A 24,658-nucleotide genomic window follows, 5' to 3' on the forward strand; every position below is an offset into this window, starting at 1 on the left:
GCCGCTGTCGATCCTTTCTTCCGTGTAACGCGCCGTTGCTCGCGGAATCGGAGGGAAGAATAAGAGAGAGACAGGAAACGGAGGATGGAACCGGATGGATTCTTCGGGGATGCTCGTTTATTGGCCTCCTCCCTCGACTTTTTTTCTTTTTCTTTTTTTAAAAGGTATATCGGATAAATTAGGATGGGTAGGGGTCTTAATAAACCGCAGACGTGTTTTTGAATATTTAAAATTGACGATTTATGACGAGTTATGTGAAGGAATTTGAAGTTTTCCTTTTTTTTTTATCCAATGTGAAGTAAAATAGTGAAAAAGTAGATGGAAGTTGATATTGGAAGAGGATTAGGAGTGACTGAAATCTTGATAAAATAACAGACGGATATTTTGGATATTGGAAATTGATTCGTGAATCATTTAGAAAAATTTTAATTTTTTTTTTTAAGCATAATAAGTAAAATAATAAAATTATGCAAATTTGAAGTTTTCCTTTTTTTTTAAAGGTATCGGATAAAAGGAATGGTTGAGGGTCTTAATAAACCGCAGACACGTTTTTGAATATTTAAAATTGACGATTTATGACGAATTATATGAAGGAATTTGAAGTTTTCTTTTTTTTTTTACCCAATGTAAAATAGTGAAACAATAGATGGAAGTTGATATTGGATTAGGAATGACTGAAATTTTGATAAAATAACAGACGAATATTTTGGATATTGGAAATTGGTTCATGAATTATTTAAAAAAATTTTAATTTTTTAAAAGATATATAGGATAAATTAGAAGTTGAAGGTTCTTTAATAAACGGCAGACTTACGTTTTTGAATATTTGAAATTGACGATCCATGACGAGTTATGTGAAGGAATTTGAAGTTTTCTTTTTTTTTTTACCCAATGTAAAATAGTGAAAAAGTAGATAGAAGTTGATATTGGAAGAGGATTAGGAGTGACTGAAATCTTGATAAAATAATAAATGGATATTTTGGATATTGGAAATTGATTCGTGAATTATTTAGAGAAATTTTAATTTTTTTTTTTTTGGGTGTAATAAGTAAAATAATAAAATTACGCGAAGGAATTTGAAGTTTTTCTTTTTTTTTCTTTTTTTACCCAATGTGAAATTGGTAAAATAGTGAAAAAGTAGGTGGAAGTTGATATTGGATTAGGAGTGACTGAAATCTTGATAAAATAACAGATGAATATTTTTGAAATTGGTTCGTGAATCATTTAGAGAAATTTTAATTTTTTTTTAAGCGTAGTAAGTAAAATAATAAAATTACGCGAAGGAATTTGAAGTTTTTCTTTTTTTTTTTTTTTTTTACCCAATGTGAAATTGGTAAAATAGTGAAAAAGTAGATGGAAGTATTTTAGATATTGGAAATCGGTTCGTGAATCATTTAAAAAAATTTTAATTTTTTTAAAGATATATAGGATAAATTAGAAATGATTGGAGGTTCTTTAATAAACGGCAGACTTACGTTTTTGAATATTTGAAATTGACGATCCATGACGAGTTATGTGAAGGAATTTGAAGTTTTCCTTTTTTTTTTCACCCAATGTAAAATAGTGAAACAATAGATGGAAATTGATATTGGATTAAGAGTGACTGAAATCTTGATAAAATAACAGACGGATATTTTGGATATTAAAAATTGGTTTGTAAATCATTTAGAGAAATTTTAATTTTTTTTTAAGCGTAGTAAGTAAAATAATAAAATTATGCAAATTTGAAGTTTTCATTTTTTTTTAAAGGATAAAAGGAATGGTTGAGGGTCTTAATAAACCGCAGACACGTTTTTGAATATTTAAAATTGACGATTTATGACGAGTTATGTGAAGGAATTTGAAATTTTCCTTTTTTTTGTTTTTTTTACCCAATGTGAAATTGATAAAATAATGAAACAGGTGGAAATTGGAAGTTGATATTGGATGAGGATTAGGAGTAATAACTGAAATCTTGATAAAATAACAGATGAATATTTTGGAGAAATTTTAATTTTTTCTTCTTTTTGAGCGTAGCAAGTAAAAATAATAAAACACGAGATGGAAATTGTCGGGATAAATTAGGTGGAGTGGTTCAAGTTTTAATAAACCGCAGACGAATGAATGGTCCATAAATTATTTGGAGGAATTTTAAAAGTTACGTTTATTGCATTTCTCTGACCGTAAATATTTTTTATTTTTTTTTTTTTTTCGGATCGAAGGAATTTCAATATCTTTTCATCAATTCAGTAAAATAAGTGCATAGTATTTGGAAATAATAGGTAGATGCGATTCGAAAGTTATACGCGTTTGTGACTACATCTTCGAACATCTATAAATATTTCATTTTTTATATATTTTCAGACGGGAATATCGAAGAGAATCGGGAAGAGAGACTTCAAACCTGTTTGTCACTCACGCGATGGATAGACGATGAATAGATTATATCTCAAGCTCGATTCACTATTTATATATTATACATTCTTAGCACGCATGATGTGTTTATTGCTTCTCTCATGAGTCACGCGAGATACGCGGCTGCAATTGTTAGAATAGAATTTGCTTAGAACGATAAAATGGTGGATGGATGGATCTGTAGTGTAACATTAAAACAATATCGTATAATTTTCGTATTCAAAATGGCAGAATAATTTTAATTCGTTTAATTATCCAATATTTTTAAAATGCAATTTTATTACGTATATGTAGAAATATTGTTCGTGAAATAAAGAGAGAGAAAAAAAGGAGGGGAGAAAAAGGAATGTTTTTTTTTGTCAAAGGAAGTAATAAGACACCGAGCTGATATAAATTAAGAGGAGAAAAAAAAGTGTAATGAAAAGGAAATGTAATACGAAGGCCTGGACAAGGGAGATTAATGCTTTCAACAAAGTTTCCCAAAGAAACACGTACGTATAATTTGAAATAAGGATCGTACGAAAAAAAGCAATGAATTAAAAAGCACTCTCTTAAATTACCAAAGAAATTCTTCCAAAACTTGAAATCTGACACTCATGAATTCAAAAAGAACTCAAATATTCCTATAATTTTCTGATATCCCGTGAAAATTATACTTTAAAATTCGAACATATTCATAATCGTAATTTTAATAATTTCTATCATAAAAAAAAAAATTAAAGAAAGAGAGAAAACTTATTATTTTATTATCTATTCAAAGCTGTCGCGAATGAGAACCAAAACCGGAATAAAATCCAAAAAAAGAAAAACGTAGAGGAGAAAAGAGAAACACGATTTACAAGTCCGCAATGCGGAGATTCAAGTTCGAAAAAGCGAGAGTGGTTTTTGGAGGGCTCGCGTGTGCCTCCTCGTTGAAAGAAGATCGTTTTTCAACGCACTTATCCAGAGGCTGTTCTGCATCTAATTTCCCTGTGCACGTTATCAACATTTCCCTCTCTGGACATAGCACATGCTCGACACACGTGTTACACTATTATGTCAATCGTTACCACGTGGATAAATGCTCGAGCAATTTATTACTCCCAGTCTCCTTCCTTTTTCAAACCTTTCGTGTAAACCGAAAAACCGACGTGAACACGAGGAAACACTAGTCGTGCATCTCCTTGTAAAGATATAAATATTTCCTTTAATATTTCTTTCTTTTTTTATTTGTATTTCTCTAATCGGAAGGAAAGAAGAATGAAATTTTTTTCGAATCGCGTTAAAAAATAACAGGAAACGTGCATAAAATTCCATTCATCGAATCTAATTTCATTTGTCATCGATCATAATCATCCGAATATCGATTCTTCCTCAAAAAAAAAAAAAAAGAAAAGAAGCGAGAAAAATTGTATTCCCAAAAAATAAAATTTCTTTCGAATCGCGTTAAAAAATAACAGAAAACGTGCATAAAATTTCATCCATAAAATTCGAATCTAATTTCATTTGTCATCGATCATAATCATTCGGATATTTTCGTCAAAAAAAAAGAAGCGAGAAAAATTGTTTTTTCAAAGAATAAAATTTCTTTCGAATCGCGTTAAAAAATAACAGGAAACGTGCATAAAATTCCATTCACGTCGAATTTCTTGTCATCGATCATAATCATCCGGATATCTTCGTCAAAAAAAAAAAGAAGCGAGAAAAATTGTATTCCCAAAGAATTTGTAAATGAAAAATTTCTTTCAAATCGCGTTAAAAAAATAACAAGAAATGTGCATAAAATTCCATCCACTTCGAATCTAATTTCATTTGTCATCGATCATAATCATCCGGATATCTTCGTCAAAAAAAAAAAGAAGCGAGAAAAATTGTATTTCCAAAGAATAAAATTTCTTTCGAATCGCGTTAAAAAATAACAAGAAACGTACATAAAATTCCATTCACCTCGAATTTTTTGTCATCGATCATAATCATCCGGATATCGATTCTTCTCAAAGAAAAAAAAAGAAAAGAAAAGAAGCGAGAAAAATTGTTTTTCCAAAGAATAAAATTTCTTTCGAATCGCGAAATGTGCATAAAATTCCATCCATAAAATTCGAATCTAATTTCATTTGTTATCGATCATAATCATTCGGATATCGATTCTTTTTCAAAAAAAAAAAAAAAGAAGCGAGAAAAATTCTATTTCCAAAGAATTTGGAAATGAAAAATTTCTTTCGAATCGCGTTAAAAAATAACAAGAAACGTGCATAAAATTCTATCCACCTCGAATCTAATTTCATTTATCATCGATCATAATCATTCTCGAATATCTTCGTCAAAAAAAAAAAAGAAGCGAGAAAAATTGTATTTCCAAAGAATGAAATTTTTTTCGAATCGCGTTAAAAAATAATAGGAAACGTGCATAAAATTCTACTCACTTCGAATCTAATTTCTTATCATCGATCATAATCATCCGGATATCGATTCTTCCTCAAAGAAAAGAAAAGAAAAGAAAAGAAGCGAGAAAAATTGTATTTCCAAAAAATCAAATTCCACTTCGAATCCGGTATAATAAAAAATTCCACTTCGAAGTCCCTAACCTAAATCCAAGCCCTTTTCCGGCAACGAGAAACGAACAGGAACAGGCAGGCAAGGCAAGATTCACCAAACCGATCGAACCAGTTCAAGAGTCACGCGAGGCAACGATAAAAAGAACAAGAGGCGGGCAAAATTCCCTGGAAAACAAAACGAAACAAGAAAATCCACTTTATCCGTGCACGCGGTCTCTCGACCACGGCCTCCTGTTAATTAATTAACCGCTTTCGTTACGAGGCAAAGTCCCTGACATTAGGTTCGCCTCGAGGACTCGCGACGGTGGAAGCTCACGGTCGGTTGGAGGATCGGACCCGATTTTTCATCCACGAATAAAGAAGAAAAAAAAAAAAAGGATCGCGGTATCGCGTTTCGAGCTGGATTCTCCGATTTCTTCCTCCCTTTCTTCCTTAACGTCTTAACAAATGGCCCGTACGAGGAGAAAATCGACGAAGCCTCGTGAAAAATTTCACGAGAGAAACGTTCCTCCTCGTCCTCGTTTTAAAATTCCGGGAAAATCTCCTTGGAAACTGTTGGCGCGGTGGTTCCACGGTTATAACGGAGGAAAGTTTTATATATACGCTGAATTTTAAGGTAAATTTGATATAGGACGTTGATTTTAGACGGAATTTTAGATGGAATTTATGATGGAATAGAGAGAGAGAGAGAGTTCGGTTACTTTGTAACGCGTTTTTGTTTTTTTCTCTTTTCTCTCCTTCTCTTTTCTTTCTTTTTTGCAAGAAAGATATTCGAAGAATCTTTCTTCTGGGCGATTCGTTCTGCGACATAAATATCGAGGAATATTTTATATTTAACTTTCCTGAGGTGGTTGCATGTAAGTAGGAAAGATTTTTCATTTCTTTTGGAAAGAAGAAGATTTAGAATTTGAATTGAAATGGAATATGAGAAATAACGATCATTTATTGAACAGCGATAAAATTTGTAAGAATAGCATTTATTTGGAATACTGATAATGAATCTTTGTAGATTGATTCGCGTGAATTCAAACATTTATAACGTATCGTCAGAAAAATCTGATAAAGTCTATAAAAGAAGTAAAAAAATTGTGGATGAAAAAAAATTGGTCCAAATTCTACCGATCAATGGATTAACTAAAAAAAAAAAAAAAAAGGAAAGAATATTTAGCCCAGATATTATCTCGATTGAATATTTTTAAGAGAGATCGGAATTTGAAATCCTTTCGTATTAGCCAGAATGCGCGAGTCGAAAATAAAAGTGTTAACACAGTTGATGACTTAAGCCTGACCTTCGTCCTGCTGTTTATTGAATCGTCCGACCGCCTACTTTCGTGCACTTGCTATGATCTCATCTTTGAATTCCTTCTACGGTATGTTTTATTGTATAATAACGACGTCTGCGATAAATTTCGAGGCTTAACGAATATCGATATGTTCCAGACCATTCGATCACGGGCAGTGGCCCTAAACAGAACAGAAATACCATTGATTCGAAATTTAACATCTCATCGTATCTCATCCGTTTCTTCAAGATTTTCTTCGAATTATTTTTAACTCTTCGCCCGACTCTTGTGGACTGGAATTCATGACGAGAAATTCCAATTCTCGGATTTTCTTGACCCACTTTTTTGTAATTTTCTTAATATCCAATGCCAATTTCAAGAGATTACATTTTTTACTTTCGTAATTTAGGATTAACTTAGAAAAAGCGATGGCAGTAACCTAGATAATTATCGTGAAATTAAAGATTAATTATATCTTTATTTTTTTAATTCGTTCTTATATAGCAAGTAAAATGATAAATAATAATTTTCAGATCAATATTTATGATACAATTTCCTATTTGAGAATCCTACAAGATGCATTCGATGCTTTACAACAGATTTAATAGAGCATACTTAGAAAAAAAAAAAAAGGTTTCCGTAAGATCATAGACGATAAGTATCAGATATAGACTTGGGACTTTCACAGCCTAAAGCGCTTGATAAGAAAGTATTTTCATTTAGGGAATAGAACTTTCACGATATTGAGTTACGGAATCGAAGCTGAAGTTCAAACGAATTTATTGAATCATTTGAAATCTTTTAATATCGTCTATATTGAGATTAAAAAGGATCGAATGTTTTAGAAAATTTCTCATTTAAATATATTATCAAAAATCAATCGTTAAATTAATAACTATCGTTTTATTTTTTAAAACTTTCAATAAAACGTCAAAAAATTTTCCTCTCTAATATACGTCCAATATACAATTCGTAAATTAAATCGTTAAAAAGATTTCAATTTAAAACGTCCGATCCTTTTTTCACCTATTCATTTGATCCTTTTTTTGTACATGTAAATATTATATCCAGACTTCTGCCTCGGAGGCAGAATGCGGATGTAACAATATTCCTTCCTACGATCTCATGTCTCGTCGTTTCAACCGCAAAAAAGCACAGTACACGCCCGTGAAGTGAGTCACAGGCGCCGGTTCAGTATGTACAACAACCACGACGACAATGCACCTATATAATATATGAAAACGGAAAAGTTTCATTAGGTTCGTCGCTCGGCTCACCGACAACGGGACACAGTGATTTATTGTTACGCGACAAAAACACGAAGGCACGAAGGTTTGTGTTCGAACGGGCGCGTCACTTCTGTCACGAAGTTATTAATAAACGCCATCCTGTCATTGCCACCGTGCGGCCATGATTGATCCACCCGTTACGTCGAGCGCGACTTTAAAATTCAAATACCGTCCGAAAAATATCGGGAGAAGAAATTAAGCGTGAAGGCGCCACGATCGGCCCTGATGCATATTTCACCTCGCCTCAATCCGTATATATCGTTAACAGGGAGCATTTTTACCGATCGTTTACCGTAACGGTATTTCCAATCGACTACCGGACAGTTCTATGAATATTATTGCCTGATTCCAATTCGATACGATTCGTGACACGATTATTCTTGATCCTAATTAGGAATCAAACGCTACGTTTACATTCAATTATTTCCTATTTACCGAAGGATGTAAAAAAAATATAGCTTATCGTGTATTTAAAATTTTATGAAATTGTAAAATCTAGACAAAAGGGACAGTTCTTTAAAAGAAGAAGAAAAGAAACGATAATGCGTATTGACCGGAAAAATATACATAAAAAATCTAATCGTTCGTCGCGATATCGAATGGTTAATAGGTTAAAGAAACTACGCTAAATATTTTGTTTTACCTGATTCAGAATTTCAGGAATGTTCGCTCCCGAGTCCCGTACGTTTCTTAGAGAACAACAATCTCGACGAGTCTCTCCAGTTGTGTTTACGTTTCGTTCAAACACCAATAAGAAATGAACGTTCTAGCCGATAAGGAGCCATCGAAGCTTTCCGTTAAGGTGACGTCGGTAATTAACCGAAACTCTCGAGAACACTCGTCATACACGCGGAGTCATTTCAGAGTCACGATCAGCGTGACAAAGATATCACGAACATCGTGAATTTGAATATAGAAGCACTAGTAGGTAAGATCGGTTTTCACGAAACTCGAAACCGGTCACACGCGGTCCCTTCGAGGAAGACACTATGGAGATGGTGTGGTCGACCGAGTTTCTATCGTTCGTCGATCGTTGCGAAAGAGACTCACTTTCGAGCGGAAGCGTCACGGATTTCCCTACCTCGAACCGGACACGTTGACAAACCGAGAGAGAAACGAACGGACAACACGACAGGACACCGGAGAGAGGTACGAAACGACGTACGTCCGGAGCGCGTGGCGTGTGCGCATCGACTGCTAACTAACTTCACCCGACGAGCATCGAGTACGATCTCTTGTCTCCGTCTTTGTTGCACCGGCGTGCATGCCCCGCTTGACCCTCTCTCTCTTTCTCCTTCTCCTCGCTTTATCTCTATCGTTTCGTTCTCCGCTCCTCTCTCTCTTTCCATTCCGTATAATTTTCTCCTTAGTCCTCCTATACGTCGCGTGTATACCTTGGAAGATCTTCGATCTTTCCTCCCGTTATTTTTTCGTTTCTCTTCCACTCGTGCATTGCGAGTCGAGAGATATTCGATCTCTCTTTCGTTTTTTTTCCTTTTCATCTTCGTTCCACTAAGTGGGCTCGATCGTGTATCGTAAGTAAGCACAAGCTTTCTCGCGTCTTTCACGCTCACACTCCCACGATGATAGAAAGATGCATCGGCCGTGTTCCTAAGCCGTTTAACATAATACTTTGCTATTTTCGGACGCGATTATTATTCCGTGTTAAATTCATTCGATTTAATTCTTTTTTTTTTTATATATATATTTTACGATAACGATTCGTCATGAATAGGTACTTTTGTTCGCATTACAGTTTTGGTTATGATTAACCAATGATAATTGCAATGGAATTAGAGGTATTATATTTCGAATTAAACGAGCAATAATTCAAACGAGATTACGTGAGTAACATGATGATATTATTATACTCTGTGAGAATAATAATAATACATTTCAACGAGTATTCAGTGTAATTTGGTAATGAATATAATATTATTATTAAAGAATTACGATGTTTTAATAGCGTTTGAAAAAAAATAGTTTCTTTTTATATTTATCAAACATGTATCAAATTTAATTTTAATTGAAATACAAAATATTTTAATTGCTTCTCCTGGTTAAATATCGTGAGCGAAATTAATTAATTTTAATTTTATACGTTTTCATATTTCATACGTTCGTATTGCTAAGTTTAATTCTATAATAGCGAGAAATGTTTAATACGAGAAAAAATATTAATAAATAAATCATATATCAATTATAAAATGATCTTTTTATATATTATGAACGTAATTATGAACATATATTACGAAATCAAAATTAAAATCAAAATCAAAATCATTCCGTCGAATGAAATAATAGAATTACGTATTTGTATAATGAAATTATATTTGGAATGCGATAAAATAAAATAAAATAAAGCGACATTTAAATATTCAAATATTTTTACAAAATCGAGTAAATTTATTTTATTTTCCAACTTGTAAAAATTACTATACGAATTTTCTTTGAAATATCGAGCGATGAAATTTTAGAAATTCTTATCTCATCTTGACAGGGAAAGAAAATCAGGCAATTAACACGGCGGAAAAGGAGAACGAAGAATATTTTTCAACGCAATTAAAATGCTAACGATAAAGAATCTGCAGGGGCGTTCGTTTAGTTGCATTCGGAATGTCGGAGGAGCAGTTTCGTAAACTTCCCCTTCTCGCGATAGAAATCGAAAACAGACTTCTCGTGGAGGCGAGTCCTCCTCCTTTTTCCTGATATTTGATTCCTGAACGTGACTTCGCAGCTTTACTTTCGTGCTCTTTTTCTTTCTTTTTTTTTTTTTTCAGACGAACAGGCATATCGATAGACAAATTCTCAATCACTTTATTACCATTTGCACATATATATGCGTATAGTTATATATTTTTTTAAAATCTGATATTTCTTCTATAATTTAAATTTCAATTTTTCAACTTTTGCTTACGTATACAAGAATCGAATTTAACGGAAGGAATATTAAAAGAAAATTATATGGAATATTACAGAAAATTAAATTTAAATTGCAAATATTTGAGAAGAACTATTATACACGTGCAATAAAACTGTGAAATATTTTTAAAAATCCTTCTCTCGAATCGAGAGGATAAAAAAAATTTCCAATTTAATTTTCGATTTACTCTCCGCAAAGGAACAAAAGAATTTGAGAGAGAGAGCGTAAAAGAGATCCCTTTTTTCAAATAAAATACAAGGTAGTTTCATTTAAAACGATTACTTAAAACTTGAAATCCATCTTGTATTTTTATTTTATTCTTTTTTTCTTTCCCTCTCTCTCTCTCTCCCATTCTTACGATCTTTGTGCCACTTCTTCGACCAGTTCGTAGCTCTTCGACGGTAATAATAAAATTCTAGATGAAACTCGTGGAACAACTGGAGACAGCCGTAAAAAAACACGATCCGCATGCATTTCGACTCGCAGTCGAATCATCCGATTGGCTGAAATTTGTTCAATACCTTATATGCACCATCAGACATTCGTTTCGTATAATGTCATTTGCCCAATTTTTTTTTTTTACATATTTTTTTTTTCCAAGATCGATAAAACTGCACACACGTTCGTTTATTTAATTTTACGTGTAATTTTGGTGGCTTTCTATAAAAATATTTTCAATAATTTTTATCAATATAATAAATTGTTTGTAAAAAATAATTTACAAATGATTAAAAAAAAAATATATGTACGAAATATAATAATTTCAAAAATAAAATTCGTATAACGAATTTGAAACAACTAATCTAAACTTCTCGATTAATAACCCATTCGATGAGTAAACATTCGATACGCTATATTTAAAATAACGCTCAATAGTACAAACACACGTAAATTGACTCGTAAAGTTTTAATGGTTTGCAACTTTTGAGGGATAGAAAGAGAGTTTTATAATCGTGATCGAAGCGAGGGATTTCTTCTCTTAATTAAAAATAACTTGGTATTTTCGAAGTTTCGAAGCGTCATCGTCGAAACATGGTCGAAATTCATTCGTTTAATTGACAGATTTATAGAACGAGCATGCGCTTTGCACAAAAGCCAGCCGTCAGTTAAAATACCTTTTAATTAACAGGCTGGAACAAACTGTTAACCAAACACCGTTCCGTGCATCGGAGGAAATATAAAATTATCGAGCCCGAATATCATAATCGTCGTCTTTCCAGGGAAGAAATATTTGTTACACGATTGCCAAAACAGTTCGGCAATCTCGCGATTTTTTTTTGCCGAAATTTTTCCATCGGTGAGCTTGAAACGAGTTCCAACTGAAATTGTAACAAGTTTTGTCGAGTTTTTTTCCGACTCGATCGATAGAGCGGAAAAGTTGGCGAATTTAGCAGAGAGAGAGAGAGAATAATAACTACTCTTTCAGACGTGTTTTTTCAAAGTTTGATTTTTCGAAGAAGTGTAAAAGTGTATCGAGAAGACGATGTCAAAATTGTAATTGAATTGGAAACATCTTCGTTCAATAAATCAACTGAGATTAGTTTCATTTTCCATCAAATATGGATGTATATATATACGGTTTGTAACGAGAAGGGTGAAATTGAGATATCATAAGAGAGTTGACCCAGGGTCAAAAAGGGGTTCGTATATTACTCTCGTGTATCCAAACTGTTACCAGCGAAAAATAATATATACCTCCGCTGCTGAATTATTCCTGCAATTATCCTCGCTATGTTCTTAAATACCTAATATCTATCCGACTTCGTGAAACGTAATATTTTAAACTCTGGATGTAACGCGAGGAAAATAGGTTTTGTAAATTTTTAAAAGTAGAGGATAATATAGAAGATAGAAAAAAAGAAGAGGATTCTTTTTCTAAATTCAAATCCTATGAATCTAAATATCGTTATTATTTCAATTCCAATCGTTCGAAAATTTTTTGGCCACGAAAAGCAAATTTTTTAACCAAATTTTAATTTTAATAATTTTACAATCTCATCTCAAATTCTATAATAAATTCAAATTTTCAAACTCTCTCCAACGTAATCGAATCTGAATATCCGAAATTCTTTCGAAAGAACGGGTGAATAATAGAAACACCGAACGACTTTGGTATCGACTTGCACAGATATTAGTCGACGTCGTCCCGAGAAATTTCGTGGTCGCAATTTGCGTATTAATGGCGTCCCGCGGAGGCAGCGCCGCCATGACTTCAGGGGGTGATAAAACGTATTTTACGACCGCGACCCCGAAGCGGTTTCTCCGTCCTCGCAATTAACGGTAAAACACCGGCACCCTGTGTGAGTGCACCGCCTCGATGATACAGTAAGTGCGCGCATGGAGGAGCACCTGACCAACGGTAAATAAAAACGTAATGGCCAGGCGAAATCGCGGGATCGTTTTCATTCTTCGATACGCGGGATTCGAACGTTAAAGGATGCGATTAAAGGTTAATTGCATGCGGGAGGAACCTATTTTTGGGGAATTTTTGGGGAGTTTTTTTCATTTTTGGTTGGAGACTCGTTTTGGAGGGGATGATCGAGGGATGTTGATAAGATTTCTTTTTTTTAGAAGGTAGAACTTTACATTATATGATAATAATGTATTGTATCTATTTATTATTATTATTATTTTTATTATCTATATTTTATTATTATTATTATTTTTTATATTTTATCTTATGTATCTATTTTTAGCTTTTCAAATGATCGAGAGGCCCAGGTTCAGACAATTTCCAATAAATGAAATTACATAGGCGAGTGATATTAATTATCGATGGTACAATAATCTGATTTTATACTAAAATTATTCGTAAAAACGTGTCCATTTTTAACTCGACTCCTGATAAATCTCGATTTCTCTTCTTTTAATAGCCGATATAAATTCTTTTCTTGGTGAAAGGAAAGGTAATATTCAAATTGGACACTTTTTTTACCTTCATACACACGAGAAACGGGAGAATTGTCCTTTTCAAGGTCTGTCCTCCTCGAGAACGATCGTCAACCAATTAATCTTGGAAGTCGGCAAGAACATAAATGACCGTCCACGGAGCATTTTACGGGACAAAAGGACGAGAGAATGACACCGGGGGAAGTTTTAATCGAAAAACTTGGAACAATGCGTCCTCGCTGCTTTTAACAATAAGTCGAATCCGATATACCCGGGTCCCGCCAATTTCTTAAGCGTTTTATCATTCCATTCGACGGATGAACGTTGCAACTTCCGTCGGAGATCGATCATCGGAGACTTCGATGCCCGCCATTATTCGCCCTGCGAATGCCTCGCGAGAGAAACGACCAGAAGTTGCGAATTTAATCAACTCTCTTCACGAGAATTCAGCAACCCCGTTTCTCCTTCCTTTCTCGAAAGAAATGGAAATCTTTCCTTCAGAAATGGAAATCTCTGCCACGATTCGATTCGAACGAATGGAACGCGTTTAATCCTCGCGTGGCCGAAATTTCCGACATCGTCCAACTTCTTCGTTCGTTTCAACATTTTAATCTTCGTAGAATGGAAAAATTTCGATATCCAACTTCTCGATCCGTCCCGTCTTCATTCGTAGAATGACGCGTTTAATCCTCGGTGTTCTACAGTGTCTAAAATTTTCGACAACTTCTCCATTTTTCTCATCTATACTCGTGAACATTTTAATCTTCGCAGAATAGAAAATTTTCGTCCAACTTTTTCATCTTTTCCATCTTCGTTCGTCAACATTTTTTAATCTTCGCAGAATAGAAAATTTTCGTCCAACTTTTCCATCTTTTCCATCTTCGTTCGTCAACATTTTTTAATCTTCGCAGAATCGAAAATTTTCATCGACCAACTTCTCCATCTTTCTCATCTATATTTGTGAACATTTTAATCTTCATAGAATCGACAATTTTCAACATCGTCCAACTTCTCCATCTTTTATTCTCCATAATACACTCGTGAACATTTTAATCTTTATAGAATTAAAAATTTTCGATATCTTTCCATCTATATAATATATTTTAATATTCAGAATAGACAATTTTCAATATTGTTCAACTTCTTCATCTTTCTCATCTTTATTCGTGAACATTTTAATCTTCGCAGAATCGAAAATTTTCAATTCTCGAATTCTTCATCGTTCAACTTTTTCATCTTTTCCATTTTCGTTCGTCAACATTTTTTAATCTTCGCAAAATCGATAATTTTCGACATCGTCCAACTTTTCCATCTTTTATTCTCCATAATACACTCGTGAACATTTTAATCTTTACAGAATCTTTACAGACAATTTTCGACATCTTTTCATCTATATAATATATTTCAATCTTCAGAGACAATTTTCAACATGGTCCAACTTCTCCATCTTTCTCATCTATATTCGTGAATATTTTAATTTTCACAGAATCGATAATTTTCGATATCGTCCAACTTCTCCATTTTTTATTCTCCATAATACACTCGTGAACATTTTAATCTTTACAGAATCGAAAATTTTCGACATCTTTCCATCTATATAATATATTTTAATCTTTATAGAATCGAAAATTTTTGACATCGGTCAACTTCTCCATCTTTTTCATCTATATTCGTGAACATTTTAATCTTCGCAGAATCGAAAATTTTCGACATCAACTTCTCCATCTTTCTCATTTATATTCGTGAACATTTTAATCTTCACAGAATCGACAATTTTCGTCCAACTTCTCTATCTTTTCCATTCATAATACACTCGTGAACATTTTAATCTTTGCAGAATCGAAAATTTTCGACATCTATATAATATATTTCAATCTTCACATCGAAAATTTTCTTCAACTTTTGATATTTCACTAATATACGTTCTACATTTCGGTTAACGAAATAATACATTTCTCCATCATAAACCATATTCCAATGATGAATCTCCTCCTCGAAAATCCTTCGAATCGCGCACTCGGTTATCGAACTCGCGAACGACTTTCTCCACTGGACGAGCCCGGCGAGAGAAAGTACAAAAGATACGTAGATCCTGCCTACCCTCGGAGGGACGGTTTCTATCGGGAACGGATAATATCGTAGGGCGATATACGCGGCGAGCTCGTGGCTTGGAAAGAAGTAACACCGCGTAACACACCGTGTACTATCCACCGCCCCTTTTTTCACCGACCTCCACCACACGTGTGGTTCTCGCCTTGTGTTCATTACGCCCCGGTTTTACGACAACATTTTTCTCCGACAGTGTCCTCCCTCGTGAGGGAGGAGCGCGTTGCGTCTCGTCGCCGTATTTTCCATTAGAAATGCTCGATACACGGCCACATTTTCCCCTGGACAGAATTTATGTTTCCTCTCTCTCTTTCTCTCTCTCGCTCGCTCGTCTTCTATCTATTCCATGGCTATTTATCACACGATACATTCTTTTGCCCGGTGTTGAACTAATTAATTAGTTTCGAGGTTGATTAAAGAGTATGGAAAGATCGATTCTGTTTGAGATTAGAGGAATAATTTTTTTTTGTGGCACGAATATTTTCTAGCAATTGGAGTATAGATAATATTAAGGCTGTTTAAATGACAAATTTCATCAAAGGAAAATTACTGTGAAATATGAGGATTACTGGATTCAATTCATTTTTTGTGGCACGAATATTTTCTAGCAATTGGAATATAGGTAATATTAGTATCGTTTAAATGAAAAATTTCATCAAAGGGAAATATTCGTGTGAGGATTAAGATATTGGATTCAATTCATTTTTGTGATACGAATATTTTCTAGCAATTGGAGTATAGGTAATATTAACATTATTTAAAAAGAAAAATTTCATTAAAGGAAAATTATTGTGAAATATTCATTTGAAGATTTTAAGATACTGGATTCAATTCATTTTTGTGGCACGAATATTTTCTAACAATTGGAATATAACTAATATTAGCAATATTGAAAAGAAAAATTTCACCAAAGGAAAATTATTATAAAATATTCATTTGAAGATCAAAATACTGGATTCAATTCATTTTTGTGGCACGAATATTTTCTAGCAATTGAAATATAGGTAATATTAACATTATTTAAAAAGAAAAATTTCTAAAGGAAAATTACTGTGAAATATGAGGATTACTGGATTTAATTCATTTTTTTGTAGTATGAATATTTTTTAGCAATTGCAGTATAGGTAATATTAGCAATATTTAAAATAAAAATTTCATCAAAAGAAAATTATTATAAAATATTTGAAGATCAAAATATTGGATTCAATTCATTTCTGTGACATGAATATTTTTTAGCAATTGGAATATAGTACCATTATAATATAGTACCATTTAAATGAAAAATTTCACATTTCAAAGAAAAATATTCGTGTGAGGATTAAGATATTGGATCCAATTCATTTTTTGTGGTACATTTGTAGTTCATCAAAGGAAAATTATTGGGAAATATTTGTGTGAGGATTGAGATATTGGATTCAATTCATTTTTTGTGACACGAATATTTTCTAGCAATTGGAATACAGATAATATTAGTACCGTTTAAACGAAAAATTTCATCAAAGAAAAATATTCGTGTGAGGATTAAGATATTGGATTCAATTCATTATTTATGGATATTTGTAGTTTATCAAAAGAAAATTATTGTGAAATATTCGTGTGAGGATTAAGATATTGGATCCAATTCATTATTTGTGATACTTTTGTAGTTCATCAAAGGAAAATTATTGTGAAATATTCGTATGAGGATTAAGATATTAAGATTCAATTAAAACTTATCAATTCTTCAGTGTTCATTGTTTCTTTGGGAATAAGATATAATGGAGACAAAAGGGATATCATTTTCGATGCAATCTAATCTAACCAATATACATTACCAATATACCTTTGATAACCTTTGATATAGATTGTTTCGAATATTGTCTCGAGACGTGTGCTAATTAAACGTCGTGTTAATTAACGCTTTTGAATCAGTAAAACGGCGCGTAAACAAGGATCGTCCTTTGTTTCCGTCCAAGAATCGCAAATCTGTGCTTCCTTTCTTCCCTCCGTTACTCTTTTCAAGTTTTACTCGAAACTCGATCGTTTCACCTTCATCCACTTGGTAATTTGTTTTACACGCTTAAAGAGATATCTCCCCTTTTATTTTTTTTTTTTTTGAAACAAACAAGTGGTGCGCTCTTTGGAAACGCTCTTTAAAAGTTCAGAGTTCGATTTTATTATTTATCACTTGACACGTGTATAGATGATTCTTTCAATTCTTAATCCTTTAACTGCGACTACTTTTAAAATCATAATAATCTTAGAATATATGGCTGTTCACAGCATTCAAAATATTTATCGAGACAATAATTGTCGTAAGTTGTTCATCAAAATATTTAGAAAAGTATTCGTAATTCCTCAGATATCTATAATTCCATTCTTCTCTATCTATAATTTTAATATATGTGGTTTTATAACTCACATCCTCAGTTAAAGAATTAATAGGATTTTCAATTTTTTTTCTAACTTTATCCCGTGTCATTATATTCTTTTTTTTTTCAAACTTTCTTTCGTAAATATCCCGCTTTAATAAATATTTCCTATTTTATGCATATTCCTTTCTATATTTTTATATACGAGCACGGGTTATTAAACTGTATCACGTAAAATAATATGTAAAAAATAGAATGGAATGATTAAATACGAGCTCATCCGTTATTAAGTTTAAACGGGGAGAAAAATAAAAACGTAACGTAAAAAAAAAAAATGGTGCAGAACAATGAACGCAATATACCATTTTATACGATAGGTATAAATAATTTCTATGAAACGTAAAATAACAACGTTGAATAAACGTAAAACAGCATTCTTCATATAAATAATCGTTAAACAAAACGAATTATAAATATTCGGAAACTTTTCCTCCGAACGCGTGATTCGTGCGTACAATTCGCATCGATCGTTCTTCTTGTAAAATAAATCGATAATAAAGCACGGGGATAACGGGAAAGGGGTAATAAAGCAGTTTCATCCTTCGCGTTACTGCGAATCGTTCGTTCGAAAATAAAATCGATTTCCTCGAGTTCGACGGTTTCCCATCTAAAATAATGTCGAATTGCCTTCCGACCGTCTCGATTAGGTCATTCCAATGGATGGAAGTCGAGTCCATCGTATCCCGCGAACTCTATTTCCGTTCCAGTTGCCTCCATTTGCCGACCTTTCCTTCTTTTTTTCTTCCCTCGAAATAACAGGCCAGAGTTCAAATTATTCTTCTTGCGATTTTAATAATTTAAATAATTTAAAACGGTTGGATAAGTCGGATTCATTAAACTTGATCATCCTCTCTAACGTTTCGATGACTTTTTGCAAATAACAGTTTAAACTTCTTCTTCCTCGATCCCGTTTCTTTATGCATATCTAAAAGTTCGACTTTTCTTTAAATTTAATCCAAACGCTTTTTGCTAACAAAAAGCGTTATTTCCTTCGAAATAATAATCCAAAATACTTCTTGCTCGCCAAAGATTTTTCCAATTGTGGAATTTTTCCATTTTTGGAATCGTTTCTTTTGAATATTAAATCCAAGCATTTCGACAGTCAGCTCAACAATTTGATGTCTCTTTGATTATTTCTTGATTGATCATCGATTCTATCGAATCGAGATCGTAGAACTAATCGCAACGCAAATTACAACACGCTTCAAACGCTTTCTTTATCTCTCTCTCTTTCTCCAAAAAGCTCCACCTTCATCAGGAAAAGAAGAAATTAGCATTATCTGCTCGCGTTTATCCTCTCAGATCCGAGCGGAAACGTTTCTTCCTCCCACTACGTCTCCATCTACGGCACGACTTTTTCTTCTTTGAAAGGCTTCGAAAAAAGGCCTGCTTCCCCCCTTCCTCGCCTCCCCTCTCTCTCTGTCGTCAGCTTTTTCGATTCACGACACTTTGGAACGTCGAAGCGCATCCACCCTTCTCTTCGGTCGCGAGAGAAACGTTTCGCCATGGTTTTTTCGACAAAGGGAGGAGGGAAGGGAAGGGGAGGGGAGGGGGCGTGCGAGGTTGCGTGTACAAACAAGTAACAGCCGTGGGAGACCGTTTACCCTGCGGAAAAAGCGTTGAAAGCTCGCGGTTCAAAGCTCGCGGCCAACGCATCTGCCGCGCGATTGGCCCGGAAAAGTGCTCGGAGATAGTTTCACTTTGCAAATTGGAGGGTGAAACAGACATCAAAAGACGTTCTCGCTCGCTCGAGTTTTTTTCCACTCGTCACTTTCTCGCGTGGTGACCCCTCTTTTTTTTTTCTTTCTTTTTCTCCCTTTCTCTCTTTTTTGGGATTTTTCCTCGCTTTCGGCCCGATAGTCTGATTGATTTTTGACAAGTGGGGAGAATGGAATCTGTTTCGTTTCACAGATTTGATGATTTGTAAAGTAAGGGCAGCGAGAATAGTTTGGATAATTATTTGTGAAAAGCTATTATCCTTCGACTTCTTTGAATTTTTGTGAATTTTTGATAGAAATTGAGGGAAGAGTTTAATTTTTTTTGTTGATTTACAAGGATTTAAGAATATATCTGATTGATTTTTGACAAGTGGAGAGAATGGAATCTCTTCTGTTTCAGAGATTTGATAATTTGTAAAGAAAGAGCAGCGAAAATAGTTTGGATAATTTGCGAAAAGCTGTTATCCTTTTGAATAGTTTTGATAAGTTTTGAATTTTTGTGAATTTTTGATAGAAATTGAAGGAAGAGTGTGAATTTTTTTGTCGATTTGCGAGGAAGGGTCGAGTTCGAGGATATATCTGATTGATTTTTGACAAGTGGAGAGAATGGAATTTGTTTCGTTTCAGAGATTTGATGATTTATAAAGAAAGGGCAGCATGTAGTTTGGGTAATTATTTGCGAAAAGCTGTTATCCTTCTTTTAATAAGTTGAATTTTTGTGAATTTTTTTTATTGATTTGCGAGGAAGGATCGAGTTCGAGGATATATCTGATTGATTTTTGACAAGTGGAGAGAATGGAATCTGTTTCGTTTCAGAAATTTGATGATTTGTAAAGATAGGGCATCGTGTGGTTTGAGTTATTTGCATTATTCCCCGATCTTTTTTGATAAATTGAATTTTTGTGAATTTTTGATAAAAATTGAGGGAAAAGTGTGAATTTTTTTGTCGATGTGCGAGGAAGGATCGAGTTCGAGGATATATCTGATTGATTTTTGACAAGTGATTTTTGATAAGTGAAGAGAATGGAATCTGTTTCATTTCACAGATTTATAAAGATAGGGCATCGTGTGATTTGGGTTATTTGGATTATTCCTCGATCTTTTTTGATAAATTGGATTTTTGTGATAGAAGTCGAGCATAGAGTGCGAATATTTTTTGTTTAAAGATTTATCGATTTGGAAGGAAGAGTATATTAAAAAGTTGTGGTTTGGAAATTGTTTGAGTAATTATTTATTTATTTTTAGTTTATCATTGTTCATTAAAAAATTATTCACATAAACGTTGCTTCGAAACAATTGGGTTAGATAGTGTTAGATTAAAAAAAAAATTAATCTAAATATTAAATCGGTTTAACAATTAAATTAATTGATTTGAAATAAAGTTAGAATTAAGATAAATTAATTAGCGTTGAATAAAAACTCATGTAATTTCATGTTGAACTTCTTTAAATTAGATTAATAATTTTTAACGATTACCAATTAAAATCTTCGCAATGCTAATTCAACGCGATGACAATGTATTAAAAAAAAGAGAGATCGAAGAATGGTAATCTTTTTCAAGGTAAATATTCCCTGTTACTTGATCGTAGGATCGAATTAATAATTTTTCATACCAAACATCATGTATATAAATAGAAAGCTGGATATTGAAAACTCTTTTGCACCTTTCACTTTTCTTGAGAAGAAAATTTACGACGCGATCGTATTGCTGCAGAAATAGAAAATCCTCATAAACTGTACATTCACGTCCATCGAAATAAAACTTTTAACTTTTTGTTAACTTGTAACAGAATTCTCTTGTCAGTTACAATCATTGTTATCTCAACGCACCGTCGCATGCACCGTAAAAATCCAATATCTCGTGGTTTCACATCTACCTGAGAGATGTTGAACGATATTGTAAAAATTACAATATCCATCTCTTTCGCTATCATTTATCCACATTATCTATCCACCATTAAATATCTTAAAACTCTATTCTACCTCTTTGAATTTTCTAAAATCAGATAAATAAATGGCTCGAAATTGATCCAATCTTCCTATCCATTCTTCAAATCCATTTTTCCTATCATCCCCGATTAATTTCACTTCGATATTACGTTTCACAGGTTACACGTAACGCAAACACATTGGTGGAAAAACATACGTTTACAATTCGAATAAATTCCAAATCGATCAATTTCTCCCAAGGACGATGAATAAATAACAATCCTAACTCGATCCCGATCGATATCTCTCATTAACGTCCATTAATACCACGTCGATCCATTAACAGTCAACTTCATAAACGATATATAGACGAATATCGGGGAGGGGCAATATCCCTACGGCCAATTCTACCGATTCTACGATTCAACGAACGGTCTCCAAACATCCAATCCCCCCCCTCCCTCAAACAATAACCCTCGGCCAACAGCAACAACCCTCCTCGAACTCCCCTCGCGGTTGTAATCCCCACCGATGACAATGGAATAAACTCGTTTTCCCCGTGTAATCGAAAAGAGGATCGCAGGAAGACGAATCGCGTGCACCTCGATGCCAGCCATTAGCCTTCGATACGTTCTCGATAAAAAGGAGATCGCGTGGGACGAGTCGCACACAATTTTCGGAACTTATCTCGATTCGGCCGATCCATTTATGCCACGATGCGTGTATTTCATCGAATCCATTACCGGCTGTGGAACGCGATTATATGTATGTATATATATATTGGGTTGGCAACTAAGTAATTATTTTTTTAGAAAATCAAAGACAATTTTTTCATGGAACTAAATATATAACTTTATTCCGTAATGTGTTGCCCATTTTGATCAATGACCTTTTGCCATCTTTCAGCCAGCATCATAATCCCACGTTCGTAAAACTTGTGGTTTTTATTAGCAAAAAACTGAATCAGGTACGATTTGATATCATCATCGTTATTGAAATTTTTATCATTCAAGGAGTTTTGTAAAGATCGAAACAAAAAGTAATCGGATGGTGCAAAGTCAGGACTATATGGTGGATGTGGCAAAACATCCCAACCAAGCTTCAATAATTTTTGCCGAGTGACCAAAGATGCGTGTGGCCTTGCATCGTCACGATGGAATACAACACCTTTTCGATTTGTCAATTCGGGCCGCTTTTCTTCAACCGCATCGTTTAATTTCGTTAGTTGTTCGATATAGACAACAGAATTAATCGTTCGGTTGGGTGGTAAGAGTTCAAAATAGACAATTCCTTTGTAATCCCACCAAACTGATAACAAAACCTTCTTTCGACGAATACCAGCTTTTGATGTTGTTCGAGCTGGTTCACGTGGCCTGCTCCACCATCTTTTTCGCTTGATATTGTTGTAAACAAGCCATTTTTCATCGCCAGTTATCAGTCGTTTTAAAAATGGATCATTTTCATTACATTTCTTTAGCAAATCGCAGCTGTTAATGCGTTGCGTTAAATACTTTTCTTTCAGTTCGTGAGGAAGCCATGTATCGAATTTTTGAATATAACCAAGTTATTTTAATTGGTTTTCAATGCATGTATGTGATACATGAAGCTTCTCTGCAATCTCACGAGTTGTACTGATTCGAATCGATTATTGCTTTGATTAGGTCGTCATCAACTTCAACTGAAATCCGCAATTACTTAGTTGCCAACCCAATATATCTGTTTGGTGATGCATGAGGTAAGTCGAGGAGGGTTGGTTACGGGGATCGAGCACGATATTCTTTCGAAAAATATTTAATCTCGAGACACGATATTGGAGATTCCATCGGGGAGAGATCGATAGGATTAGTGGTTCTTTTAATTGGAAACGTTTACGTTAACAAGTTTTGAATGTCTACATGATGGAAAAAATTGTTTTTTTAATCAATTTTTTGTGGTTGACGACATCGACAGGGTTGATAGACCTTTTTTCGATATTCGAATACACGCGGCGACAATTGATAAGATTAACGAAGAGATTAAACGAGGCGCATAGATTCTGATGTTATATATAGGATAACGTATTGTATCCCCCAAATGAGTCAAACGGATGTCAAGCGAAGCGAGGAAATCCCCTTTCTTTTTCATCAGAAGATGTCAATGAAGTTCTAGGGAAATTAATATCCCTAACCAATTTTGTCGTATATCGATGGCATCAAAAGTTGACCTTTTCGATACGTTCAATTGTGTTACTTCCAAGAGTTAATCGGATGGCAAATGAAAATAAGAAATCTCCTTTCTTTTTCATCAGAAGATGTTAATGAACTTCTAATCAATTTTGTCATATCGATAAAGTTTTCGATACGTTCAATGTATTCTTCAAGAATTAACAGATAACAAATGAAACAAAAAAATCCTCTTTTTTTTTCACCAGAAGATGTCAATGAAGTTCTAAGGAAATTAATATCCCTAACCAATTTTGTCATATTGATAACATCAGAAGTTGACCTTTTCCATACAATTTGATACAATATTCTTCAAAAATGAATCGGATAGCAAATGAAGCGAAGAATTCCTTTCTTTTTCATCAGAAGACGTTAATGAAAACTTCTAATCAATTTTGTCATATCAATGTTAAAGTTTAATTGTATTCTCCAAGAATTAACAGATAACAAATGAAGCGAAGAAATCCTCTTTTTTTTTTTTCGCCAGAAGACGTTAATAAACTTTTAATCAATTTTTATCAATTTTATCATATCAATGTTAAAGTTTTCGATACGTTTAATTGTATTCTCCAAGAGAGTCAAACAGATATAGCAAACGAAGCGAAGAAATCCCTTTTCTTTTTCACCAGAAGACGCTAATCAAGTTAGGGAAATTAATATCCCTAACTAATAAAGAGACTCGAAAAGACTCGAACGTGGAAAGACAACGTAACCATCCCGTTACCATCCTCCCTTGATTTATTATTCCGTGCAATCTCTTCCTTCAATCTTACAACCTAACGCTACAACCACCACCACCACCACTTTCCCCTCCTTCCTTCCTTCCTTCCTTCCTTCCTTCCTTCCTTCCAGAAAAGAGGAGGAGAAAAGATTAGAATGGAAAAGAAAGCTCGTATCGATTCGTCCCGGATTAATCGAAACGGTAAAACGGTGGTTCGCGATAGCAAATCAAAGAGAATGCACGAGTGGCTTTTAATGAAA

At 33.7% G+C, this 24,658-nt stretch overlaps 1 protein-coding gene across 13 annotated transcripts in view; it reads right to left on the reverse strand.

Annotated features, from left to right (window-relative positions):
* The window catches only part of LOC409856 (guanine nucleotide-releasing factor 2), a 90,045-nt gene that overhangs the window by 32,225 nt on the left and 33,162 nt on the right, over window positions 1-24,658 (reverse strand). The window contains exon 1 of one of the 13 annotated variants that reach the window (XM_016911351.2): window positions 8,144-9,151. The exons of the other annotated variants lie outside the window; for them this stretch is intronic. The gene's annotated coding sequence lies outside the window, so the exon portion shown is untranslated. Of the gene's footprint in view, window positions 1-8,143; window positions 9,152-24,658 lie in introns of those variants that run through there. 13 annotated transcript variants of the gene reach the window in all.

The sequence above is a fragment of the Apis mellifera genome, linkage group LG3, assembly GCF_003254395.2.
Source record: "Apis mellifera strain DH4 linkage group LG3, Amel_HAv3.1, whole genome shotgun sequence".
Lineage (NCBI taxonomy): Eukaryota > Metazoa > Arthropoda > Insecta > Hymenoptera > Apidae > Apis > Apis mellifera.